The 12,300-nt window shown below is 46.7% G+C and overlaps 1 protein-coding gene across 3 annotated transcripts in view; it reads left to right on the top strand.

The window, feature by feature from the left end:
• The first annotated feature begins 4,031 nt into the window (after positions 1–4,031).
• Positions 4,032–12,300, top strand: part of MTM1 (myotubularin 1) — a 55,770-nt gene continuing 47,501 nt past the window's right edge. For 2 of the 3 annotated variants that reach the window (XM_050964747.1, XM_050964749.1), the window contains exon 1: positions 4,032–4,200. The gene's annotated coding sequence lies outside the window, so the exon portion shown is untranslated. Of the gene's footprint in view, positions 4,201–4,717; positions 4,901–12,300 lie in introns of those variants that run through there. The other variant, XM_050964748.1, reaches the window with a different exon arrangement.

Genomic DNA, 12,300 nt, shown 5'->3' on the forward strand with positions numbered 1-12,300 from the left:
AGGAGCCACTGAGGGGACAGGGAGCTGGGGTTCTGGGGTGGGGATGGGGAACAGGAGAGGTTGGATAAGTGTGGGAGTCCCGGGGGGGCCTGTCAGTGGGCAGGGGTGTGGATAGGGGACTGGGAGGGCCTGTCAGGGGCAGGACTATGGATAGGAGTTGGGGCAGTCAGGGGACTGGGAGTAGGGGCGTTGGATAGGGGTGGGGTCCCAGGGGGCAGTTAGTGGCAGGGGGTCCCGAGAGGGGGCAGTCAGGGGACTAGGAACAGGAGGGGTTGGATGGGTTTGGGGTTCTGAAGGGGGTAGTCAGGGGACGGGAAGTGGGAGGGGGCCAAGAGGGGGTAGAGGTCAGGAGTTTGGGGAGGCACAGCCTTCCCTACCTGGCCCTCCATACAGTTTTGCAACCCCAATGTGGCCCTCGGGCCAAAAAGTTTTCCCACCCCTGGTCTAAAGACTGAATCCTGCAATCCCTAGGTATGTGAGTAATGTTAGTCACAGGACTGCACATATGACCATGTGAGTAAAGTTACTTGCGTGCCTGCAGGTTTGCAGAATTAGGCCTTAATTAAGACAAAGAGAACAAGAAGTGTAGGAAGAAAATTTGAGAGGGAATACAGATGAGGTAAAGATCATATTGCCTCTTGCATGAGTAATGCATAGGTCTTGAGCATTAAATAATTTTTTTACTTGCTTATTTGAGGGAGATTTCCTCATTTTGGATTAATTTTGCTGATGAAGAAATCACTGTAGGTGTTTCAGGTGACACATTTAGACTCTCACTGCTATGTTTTTAAATCTTCCTCATTAACATAAGAAAGGCCATACCAGGTCAGACCAAAGGTCCATTTACTCAGTATCCTGTCTTCCAACAGTGGCCAATGTTCTTATGTTCAAGCACCGACGGTCGAAAGGACTCGCCGTGACCTTTCCCGCTCTTTCATTTTGCAGAACAGTCACCAGATCTCTTGTTCTCCTCTGTACCGTGCCATTGCCCCGTGGCAGCTTTCTGAAAAGCTCACTTTCTGGTTCTATGGCCAGAACCATTTTCTTTAGGTGTTCTCCATCGTGGAATGGTTTCCTTGCTTCCCTCATAAGTAGTGCAACTTTAAAAGTCGCCCCTTGAATTTGATCCCCTGTATTAAAAAAATCTTTGAGCTGCTGCTGTTGTCTTTCGAAATCGGTTTTTGCATCATGTAACAGCTTACACCTCTGAAACTCGTGGCAATTCTGTTCAAAACAGTGGCCAATGCCAGGTGCTTCAGAGGGAATGAACAAAATAGCTATATCTAGTGATCCATCCCATATCCCCCATTTCCAGTTTCTGGCAAATTGTAGTGCAGGGGTCGGCAACCTTTGGCAGGCGGCTTGCCAGGGTAAGCACCCTGGTGGGCTGGTCTGGTTTACCTGCCGCGTCTGCAGGTTCGGCCGATCGCAGGTCCGACTGGCCGTGGTTCGCTGTCTCAGGCCAATGGGGGTGGCAGGAAGCGGTGCCCAGCACATTCCTGGGCCCATTGCACTTCCTGCCATCCCCATTGGCCTGGAGTGGCAAACCGCAGCCAGTGGGAGACGCGATTGGCTGAACCTGCGGACGTGGCAGGTAAACAAACCGGCCCGGCCCCCCAAGGTGCTTACCCTAGCAAGCCGCGTGCCAAAGGTTGCCGACCCCTGTTATAGTATTTAAATTGTCAGAGTCCTGGTACTACGCTGTTATAGTGTTTAAATTGTCAGAGTCCTGGTACTATCAAAGTACAGCAATTTTTTAAAATATTTGTTGGATGGTCTCTGAAACGGCTTTGTCAAACAGTACAAAATGGAACAATTCAATAAAGAAGTAAAGCACACGTGCATGTATACTGCTTTATCTTATTTATCCTCGCCAGGTTTGAGAGTAGCACATTTTACCACAATCAATGCCTTATCTAGCCCTGCTGATTTGACTTCAGTCAGCAGCCCTTGCTTTAAAAAGGAGAGGTCAGAGAAGTAGATTTTAAACAGACTGAAGGGAGCAGGAGAGGAATTGCACAGCAAACACCAAAGTCTCACAAAGGAGTGGACACAGAGGTGGATGAAGTGTGTCACTATCTTAAGTGTGTAGTTACTTGGGATCTTGTGGCATAAAACACCATCATACATATGCAAAAAATAAAAAGGAGGAAGCTATGGAGAGAGGTAGTTAGCCTGTCCTCACCAAGAGAGGGGACATTAAAAGGCTCCTAAGAGCCTCTTCTCTAAACCAAGCTGCCCTGGAAGGGACTTAATTTCTATGTCAGCTAAACATAGCCTTCAGTTTCACTTGTCTAAACAACAAACCTTTCTTCTCTACAGCATAGTAATTCACTCCTCACAACAATGCCTCTGGAATCCCAAAATAGCAATTAGTACAACTTGCTGCCACCAGCAAAACTAACCAGCCAGGCAGAAAAGCTTCCATTTCACACTTGCTCCCTCTCCTTCACTATTTCCTGTTCTTTTCCTGATCCCTCCCCTCTTTCCTTTCCCGGTTTTCTCCTCTCCTGCCTTGTTCTGTCTCCTCCCAATCTCTCTCCTTCTTTGCTCCCATTTAAAATACCTTTTAAAAATATAGTAGTGGCATTAACAAGTGCTGCCAAAGTGTAAAAAAAGACAGGAACTTGGGTGTTTGTCAGAGGCAGATACAACACATCAGGCATCTATCCAAGACAGAGTTCCGGTATGTGTCTAGGTTTTAATCCAGTGTCTATTTGTCATTATTATCCATTCTTGATTTAATGGTAGATTGCTACATAGCAATACTGCCTCTGCTATCTGTCTCCATCTCCTAGGCCAGGGGTGGGGAGTAATAGGAGCCTACATAAGAAAAAGACCCCAAAATCAGGACTGTCCCTATAAAATCAGGACATCTGGTCACTCTAGGCCAGGGTAATGCACAGTTGTCCCACACAGCTTTTTGATTGGCAGTCTGTTATAATTTCTGATAATCTGAGGCAATAACTCTCTTGTAGCAATTCACCAGTTCCCTGCATTTTCCGGAGTCATTTGCGTTGTGAGCTTCACACCAGTGGAAATGACTTCATGCAGTGGTCACGCAATGGTGATTAAGATACTCCCTGTAGGTGTGACCATTTCAAACACTCTTCTCTCATGCTGGTCGCTGTCCTCCAACTTTTCACTGTGCTGTGTGTTGCCAGCCTTAGTTCATGGGTTCTCAGCGTGGGGCTACTGACCAGATTTCACAGGGATCCACCCACCTCTATTTAGGGCTAAATAGGTAGCAACATGCCCGCCTCCCCACCCAGAACTTTTCCCAGTTGTAATGGGAGGTTACAGAATGGAACAGACTGAGGACAGAAACCCTAGTGGAGTCCGTGTGTGGCGCTGCTAGCAGTCCATGCACTGTTCTCCCCAGGGTTAGGCCTTAGCCTCCTAAGGGCTGCGGTGAATAGGATGACCAGATGCAGGGCCGGCTCCAGGCCCCAGCGCGCCAAGCGCGTGCTTGGGGCGGCATGCCGCGGGGGGCGCTCTGCCGGTTGCCGGCAGGCGGCTCCGGTGGACTTCCCGCAGGCGTGCCTGCGGAGGGTCCGCTGGTCCCGCGGCTTCAGAGTAGCATCTGCAGGCATGTCTGTGGGAGGTCCACCGGAGCCGCAGGACTGGCGAGCAGCAGAGCGCCCCCCCGGCGGCGAGCCGCCGTGCTTGGGGCGGCGAAATGGCTAGAGCCGGCCCTGACCAGATGTCCCAGTTTTATGCTGGTGAGGCAGTTTGTTCCATGGGTTGAGAGGGGTGCTGTTGTCCTGCAGGGGTTCATGGGTCTCCTTTGCCACTCTGCCCCCACCCGGCCACTTTCTCATCCTGGCTCTTTCTAGAGTCGGTCGTTGTGATATGGACAGGCGCTTTCAGCCCAAGCAAACTACAGCTCCCAGCAGGCCCCGCGGCCCGTCCCTGCCCAAGCAAACTACAGCTCCCGGCAGGCCCCGCGGCCCGTCGCTGCCCAAGCAAACTACAGCTCCCGGCAGGCCCCGCGGCCCGTCGCTGCCCAAGCAAACTACAGCTCCCGGCAGGCCCCGCGGCCCAGCTCGGCCGAGCCCCTTCAGCCAAACCCTTAGACGAGGGGCTCCGCTCCGGCCCGGTCACGTGACAGGCCCAAGTTGGCCCGTGCCGTGAGGGCTGCGCTCGGCGCGGAAGCGGGACTCGGACCCACGGCAGGGGGAAAACGGCGACTAGAGCGCGGTGAGTGTCCTGGCCTCCCACCGGGCAGCAGGCGGCTCCTGCTGACCCTCCTGCCCCCCCTCCGCGCGATGTACTCCTGCCTCCCGCCCCCACCTCAGAGCCCCCGCCATACCCCTCCCCCACACCCACCCGCGCCCCTGCAGCTCCACCCTGGCACGCCCCAGCCCCCCCCCCCAGCGCCATGCACCCCCACCCCATTCTCCTCCCTCACACGAACCCCCGCCATACCCCTCCCCCACCGCACCTCTCCCGCCCCGCCTCCTAGGTCACCCCCACCTGCCATGCCCTCCCCAGACCGCTTGACCCATAGGTCCCTCCCCTCGGGTTGCCCCCACACCGCGGGGTCTTTACCCCCTAGGTCGCTGCCATCCAGTCACGCCCCTCCACTCGTGGCACCCTCCTTCCCTTTTCCCTTCCGAGGCTGCCCCCATCCTACAAAACACCCCTTCTTCCAGCCATGCCACCCCTTTCCAGCGCCCCTCCCTCCAGATCAGCCCCATCCCACGGAACATCACTTCACTTCCCTAGAGCTTGGTGTGATGATTAACTCTCAGGCCATTTCCTCTCCCTTCTCTCAAGTCACAGCTCACCTTGTCTCCCAAGCCACTTTCTAGGCTCCTGCCATCTTAAACCCTTTTAAAAGCTGGAAGTTGTGTTGGAGAAGGATATCGGGCCGTGGAGAGATTTCCCTTCCCCCAGTGTTTGTGTTGCTCTCGGTTTGGGTGCTGTGTAAATTACCTTTGGCTTCAAACGGAGATGCTGCTTCATGGGGCTCTTTAGGAGTCTGTTACTGTTCATTCCCTCTGGATTCTTCTTCTGTTTCTAGCTGCTCTGATGGCCTCAGCGTTGGTAACTTAAAATGAGATGTTAAATGTTTAATTGAAATACATGACACATTCTTCAGGGGAGTGGAGGTGCTTACATAGATTATTTCTTCCTTCTCCAGAAAAGTTTCCCTTCCCAATGACATTAAAATGTGGGGCAGGTTTTTTAATTTTAGGGCAAATATTTTTATTTGATTCCTAATGAGACTAGTTCTTGCTAGTAATTTGCTGTTAGTCCTCCTTGTTTTCAGTCTTTTCTATGTGATGTAGGAAACACGGGAGTGATGTTTGCAGTTTGTTCATTTGGCTGAGTTAGTGCTAGAATAAAATCAGAAAAGTAAATAAATTTTAACATCTGCATCATTGTTTTTCGAATTGCCATACTGCAAGATCTTATAAGATCTTTTTTGTTAATTTTAATGGTGCTGGGAGTAGGGCTTCCTTTAAGGAGAAAGAGGGAAGCTCACACTTGTTCTTGGTAGCTCTCAAAAAATACCTCTAGAGATGCTGAAAGACTAGAATACATTTTAGGTCTAAATTAGTTGTGTGTTGCTTAATATTAAACAACTGAATGGATTTTGTATTTATTTGTATCTGGTATGAAGATTGCTGCCCTTTTGGTGGTGTAGTTAATAAACAAGGTTATATTATGTTAAAAAACAGACTGACAGATAATGTCTATATAGCTTCTTATGGTTTGGCTCGACTGTAGCTGTGGTATAATTGTCTACCGTCCAGAACCCTTTACTTATCCATAGGGAAATAGTGTTGTTATGGTCAGACTTAATTGTCATTAGCCAGGTCTAAAGGACAAAATTTTCCTGGCAGAAGACTGTATCGGTGGACAAAAACAAAGCATACTTATTACACACTGCTACAATATTTGGTTTTCATCCATCATTTGGTGGTAAAAACAAACTAGGTTTCCAGTTAAAGATATCAAAGCTGATAGGTGCAGAAAGCTGAAATGTAATTAGTGTTGTCAATATATGTCCTGCAAGTGACAAAAGTAGAGAGTTCAGATAAAAAAAACAGACCCATATGAAATGTTGAATTATTTTCCATACTATGTATCATACTTTGTTTGCTCAGAAGGAAACTGGTAATAGAGACATTTCCTGAAGAGAGAGTTAGGTTCTGCATCATCTAGTTTGATCAAACTAATTCTATAACTTTTTTTTTGTCTAGTAGAATACATTTCTGGTGTGTGTCATAGCTACACAATACGTTATGACATTCCCTTAAAATCTTTGACAAAATGAATCTTGCACACTGTGTAACAGTATTTTTAAAATATGTGAGAGAGGGCATAAATTGCTTATTGTTATTGAATTGAAATTGTATAAATTACAACTTCTTTTTCAGACCCAGTTGTTTCCCACTTCCTCTGCCTAGGTACTGTCTTTTCAACATAAATGTATAGCTGTGTGTGTTAAAATAATACATCAAAACAAAACACTACTGCACACCTCTCCCCTGGGGAGAGGATCAGAGAGCAAACACGTGACAGATGTTAGTCACATTGCTTAATATGCTGCTGGAAACTGCACAGACACTACAGTGATGAGTGCTTTATAAGAACCCATGTAGAAGAGAATAGAGAAGAAAATAAATGCTAAAGGCCAGTTTGGAACTGTCATTCTTAGGGTTCCTGAGGAGAAAGCCCTTTACCTCCCCAGCTGAAATTTTGCCTCCAGTTAGTTCACTTAGGTGGAGTTAGTTCAGTTTTTCCTTTTACATCAGCAGTGAGAGTTCCTTATTTTTTGCTTCTTATTTTGGCATTTTAAAATTAATACCTGCTAGAACATTGTTGGCAACTATGGGATGCCTCTCCCTACCTGTTGGATTCCTGCCAGAGGCCCAGTTATAACACACAAGCCAAGTAAACACCATTTGTAGTGGAAGTGCTTAGTTTACAGTAGTCATTCAGCCTTGCACTGAAATGGATTGGTTCATGCTTTTGCAACTGAAATGACTTGACAGAGTCTAAGGGGGATCAGCAGGTGAAGTTAGGATCTCCCTGAAAGTGATGGCGCCACCCAGTAGGATTGATGTTTTAGCCAGGTTATCTAAATGATCAGTTGCCCACTTAGAGGGTGGGCATTCTGGAGAGGTATAACATTGCTAACAGCATGTTTAAAAACCTAATTCCCCTGAAGAAATGGGTCTTCCAGATGACCACACATTTGATAGAAAGCAAGATACATGTCCTCCTCACCCCTGCCTCTCCCCATCCTTTAGCTAGTTTTTATAGGCACTGGGGATAAATCCAACACAGCACTGAAAAATGGACTAAAGGGAACGAAAAGTATCGATGAAAGAGAATGGCACATTAATATATCCATTGTTTGAGAACATTATCAATGGGGAATCAGGGAAAACCTGGACACAGGATGTCATTTCAATCATCATAATTAAGTTTTTATAAGGTATAGCAATGTAAAGGAGAAATAACTTCCATTTCATAGGTGGAAACGTCAGTTTAATCTTTAGCAATAGAGCTATTGTGGCCTGAGGGGATATCTTTCAAAAAGAACAAGCAGAAAGAGAGACTGAAGACTTTCTTAAAAGAAACTTTGAAGCAGCATCTGTTGCTCCTCAAACATTTTCATCAGCTACATCAGTTTTTCGCAACATGAGTGGCGGTGTGGGAGATACAGACTACTTCAATGGGATGCAAAGTAGAAAAAAGGGTCTGTCTGGCTTGGAAAGCTGCAGATCATTCCTAACTATATGTGCACATACTGCAAATGTGCTGCTCAGTCTGTTTCTCTTTTTTCCTTTGCTCCTGTTGTGCGTCTTTCTGTAGCTTGCTGCAGCAGAAGCTCACTGTACAGGACTTCAGACTGAGCAACCTGCCACACCTGAACCTTGTTTGCTGTGCTCGCGTGGCACTCACATCAGCTTTGGAGGGCAACAGTGGATGTTCCCCCACTCTGGCAGTGTATGGCTTTGAATTGAGTGGGATAATGAGTAGGGGAATCGGAGCTACCAGAGAGTAAATTAAAGTAGGAGGTAAGTAAGGGACAAGTCAGGAAAATGCAAGAGTGGCAAAGGAAGAACATGAGGATGACAAGGGGTGGGGAGGGAAGGGAGAGAGAGAAAAAAAGAGATGGCACTTTCACGATGTGGCACTGGGGTCAGGCACTAACAAAAAAAAAATATTGGGAACCACTGAAGTGCATGCTGCTCTTTCTTGGTGATATGAAGACAGAGGATATAGCAAGACAGTAAATACAAGTCAATCTGCAAAAAGCTTACTTCAGCTACATCTATTGGTACACACTTCTATTGAATCTGTCTTGTGAGATATGGCTTCTAATGCTATTGCTAAAAGACATTGTTGGCTCCTCCATGGCAACCTCTCCAAGCAATTTTTTCAACATAATTTAAAGGAGGAGAACAGTTAGAGAAAGTACTGTTGTTGAGGCCAATGACAGGAATATGTAGTCTGCACCTTAAGTGACCTTACAGGAGGTCTAATTAACTCTTCAAATGCAGTCTTTTTGAAATTTGGGTAGAAGTTAGAGTTCAGACTACAAAGGAAAATGCTGAAACAGAATTTGAGGAGGAAAGCCTAGGAGCGGGTAAAAATCCTCTCCAAATAAGAGTTGGATTTCCTAGAAAATTTTTTCATTCAATACCTGCTCTAGAACAGCAGGGTGTTTTTAATGTAATGTTAATTTTTATTTATTTAAAGCCATTGGTACAATAACAACTTGTCTCCTGGTTCTGGGAGGCATTGGAAGAGTATCTTGTCAAATTTTCCGTTGAGTATTTTCACACTTCTCGTTTGCGTAAGAGGCAGCATGGGGAGACTCCTTGTAAAAAATCTACAAGGCCACCACATTCTCTTCCTTTAAATCTCTTTAAAACCTAACAGTGCCATGATGTCTATAATATGCTTGACATTCCTTAGGCAGCTGGAGTACTATGGATGCTGCTTATTATATTAATCATTATTATCTCACTGTTATCTTGTGCACTGTATTGTATCCTCCCTGTTCTCATTTCATACAATTCTGTTGTAAGCTCTTTGTGGCAGGGGTCATTGTCTTGTTATGTATATGTTTGGTGCATATGAGGAAACTGTTGGGAGTGGTTCCAACTCCTTAATAGTGTACCTCTCATGATCCAACTTCTCATTCGTAGTCTCACAGAGAACTGGTTATGTCAGAGGCATTACTGCATAGTCCTAAAAGGACAGGCCAGCCTGGAAAAGAGCTCAGTATCAGCACAGAGCAGATAGAAAAGTCTTCTGGAGCTAGAAGTGATACCACTGATGACAGTCCTCCTTATGAGTCACGCTCAAGAATCTGCGTACATTAGCGATGAAATTGACTGACTTCACTTGTGTAAACCTACAGGAAGGTCTAAATAATATTAGGAAATTCTGCAGATAGAGCATATACTATTCAGTCAAGCCACGTATATAAAGAGCTTTCCACATGAAGGTGGTTTGACTTATCAGGCAATTTACGCATACTGATTGCTGCATGGATTTTTGTCTGCCTTCAAAACTCCAAGAGACTTGGAGCTCCACAGGTAGATGCACTTGACTGAATTTGTGAATTGCTCTTGGTGCAAATGGAATGTCCAGTCTGGCAATGGCAATGGCTACTCTATTCCCATATTGGTTAGGCATGCTGTCATGATTTTATTCAGACCACAGTCAGCAGGACCATTCAGACAGTAAGGGTAGAGACACCATCAATGACATATGTAAACCAAGATGAGCTTAGAATGCTATGGTCTTCTGACCTAATGGAATTGTTGTTATGCAGCTTATCCTACTATATAGACTATTATTTTCAGGTCCTATTTGGCATCCAAAGCCAGAAACTTTAAACGTGACGTAGCAACTGAAATAAATTTGATGAGTGAGATAGATATATCTGAATGTGCAAGCAAAGAAAATGAAAGCTTAGTGGAGTTGCTGGATTTTAAGGAACTGATTTCTAGCCTGTTGTCTTAAGGTTCTTAACTGTATATCTTGAGAGTGACTTTGTTATGAAGAAAATGTTTGTATTTAATTACAAACTTATAATGTGCTCTCTGACAGCTTTTTTTTTTTTCAGGCGGGGAGTAAAGAGTAAGCATCTGAGGAGGGGCTCCTTTGAGGGGAGGGATGGGGGAAGAGAGGGCAGAAGGTTGGAGCCATGTTGTCTTTACAGGAGTGGAAAGAGCAGGGAAGCAAGCAAGTTGCATAGCAGTTGGTGCAGGGATGGGGCCCATAGGAGAGAGAACTAGCAAGAGGAGCAGCAGATGTACTGTGAAAAGGACTGTTAAAAAAAGAAAAAGGGAAAAAAGGGAAGCCATCAGTTTCCTCTCTAAGCCCAGCTGGGAAGCTGAAGAAGCATCTGAGTAACTTAGAAAGTAAAATTTAGTTGTAGGCACCCAAATCGGGAGCTGCTTTTTGCTTTCAGTGCAGTTTCTTGAGAGAAGACAGGAAGGGGTTAGAGAGGGGAAAAATATTGTAGGTTTAAACTGTGCTATCTCACCTGATTGTCTCCTTCACATTTTGAAATAGGACATATGACTCTTAGGCTGAAAACATTTGGATGCTATTGATTTTGGATCTGAAGATGTGGAGAAAGGGGGATTTATCCGTATTTCTTTTATGAATATAATCTTCACTTCAGTTTAGTTGTTTGATATCTTGTCTGATTTAATGGAATTTGAGTCAAAGGAGGCTGTTGGGGGAAACAAACAGGAAATAATGACAAAGATAAGGTACTGCCAGAGAGAATACCTAGTATCCTCAAGGAAACAATGGGGGAGCTACTAATAGGGAAATGCCTGGCTACAATCAGGCTAGCAGATTAATTTTCTCAGGCCTGTGCCTGGGGTCAAAAGGGCACTAAACTGTTAGATCCTGGCCTGGAGAGGAACTGGTGTGACCGGGAGCCATAGCTAGGAACATAATGTAGGGTTGCCAACTGTCTAATTGTACAAATGCAAACACCATTTTCCCACCCCTGCCCCGAGGTGCCCCCCCCATCCTCCCTCCCGCTGTCACTTGCTCTCCCTCACCCACACTCACTTTCACCGGGCTGGAGCAGAGTGTTGGGGTGTGGGAGGGGATGCAGGCTAGGGGGTGGGGCTGAGGAGTTCAGAGTGTGGGAGGGGGCTCCAGACTGAGCCTGGGGCAGGGAGTTGGTGCAGAGGATATGTATGGTGCTGGCTCTAGGTGGGAGTTTGGGTTCAGGAAGGGGCTTAGAGCTGGGGCAGGAGGTTGGGATGTAGGAGGGAGTGAGGCAGGAGTGCAAGCTCTGGACAACGCTTACCTTGGGCAGTTCCTGGAAGCGACTGGCATGTCCAGTTCCTAGGTGGAGGCGTGGCCAGGTGGCTCTGTGCACCGCCCCTGCCTGCTGGCACCACCCCCACAGCACCCGTTGGCCACAGTTCCTGGCCAATAAGAGTTGTGGAGTTGGTGCTCAGGGCAGGGTGCAGGGACAGCGCGTGGAGACCTGGCCACCCCTGCATCTAGGAGCCAAACAGGCCATCCCATTCTGGGAGCCACATGGAGCCAGGACAGGTAGGGAGCCTGCCTTTGCGCCGCTGACTGGACTTTTGTCATATTAAAATGTCCCGGATTGCTTTGAAAGGTCACCGGGAGATTGAAGCCAATTTCGGTATACTCCCAGCCAATCCGTTAGGGTTGGCAATCCTAGACGTAAGAGGGAGAAGCACAGAAATGGTGGTATCTTGGCTAAGTGCAAGAAAGTGCAAAACTTGCAAGGAAAGGATCGAGATTAGTTGGGACCAGATGTGTATAGACTGTTGTTTTAATCTTTCTCCCGGCTTGGTATGTACCTTTGCATAAATAGATGATACGTTTGTTTTGAATAAGTTGTTTTATAGTCACTTTACTCAATCACTGGTCTCAGGCTTCCAGAGACTCATTTCTTACAGATGCCAAATACAATTGGGTCTGTTGTGTTAACACAATTGGAAATGGGGGGAGCTGCCACTGCACGAGCTAGTCTGAGTGGTAGAACTGAGGGCCTCCACATGGAGAGAGGTGAAGGTAACAAAATTTGTCACTTGAGTGCACTAGAGAGGGGCTGTAATGTGAGTCTAAGGCACTCCTAACAGTGGCAGTACCGTTGGAATGGGGGTGGGCTAACCTGGTGATCCAGTCTAAAGTGTGGGCAGAGGTCTGACACTTAGGGCTTGTGTACATTCACTGGAGGATCCACATGCAGCGATCGATGCATCGGTGGTCGATTTAGCGGGTCTAGTAAAGACCTAGTAAATCGACTGCGGATTGCTC

This window comes from Gopherus flavomarginatus, chromosome 8 (assembly GCF_025201925.1).
Source record: "Gopherus flavomarginatus isolate rGopFla2 chromosome 8, rGopFla2.mat.asm, whole genome shotgun sequence".
NCBI lineage: Eukaryota > Metazoa > Chordata > Testudines > Testudinidae > Gopherus > Gopherus flavomarginatus.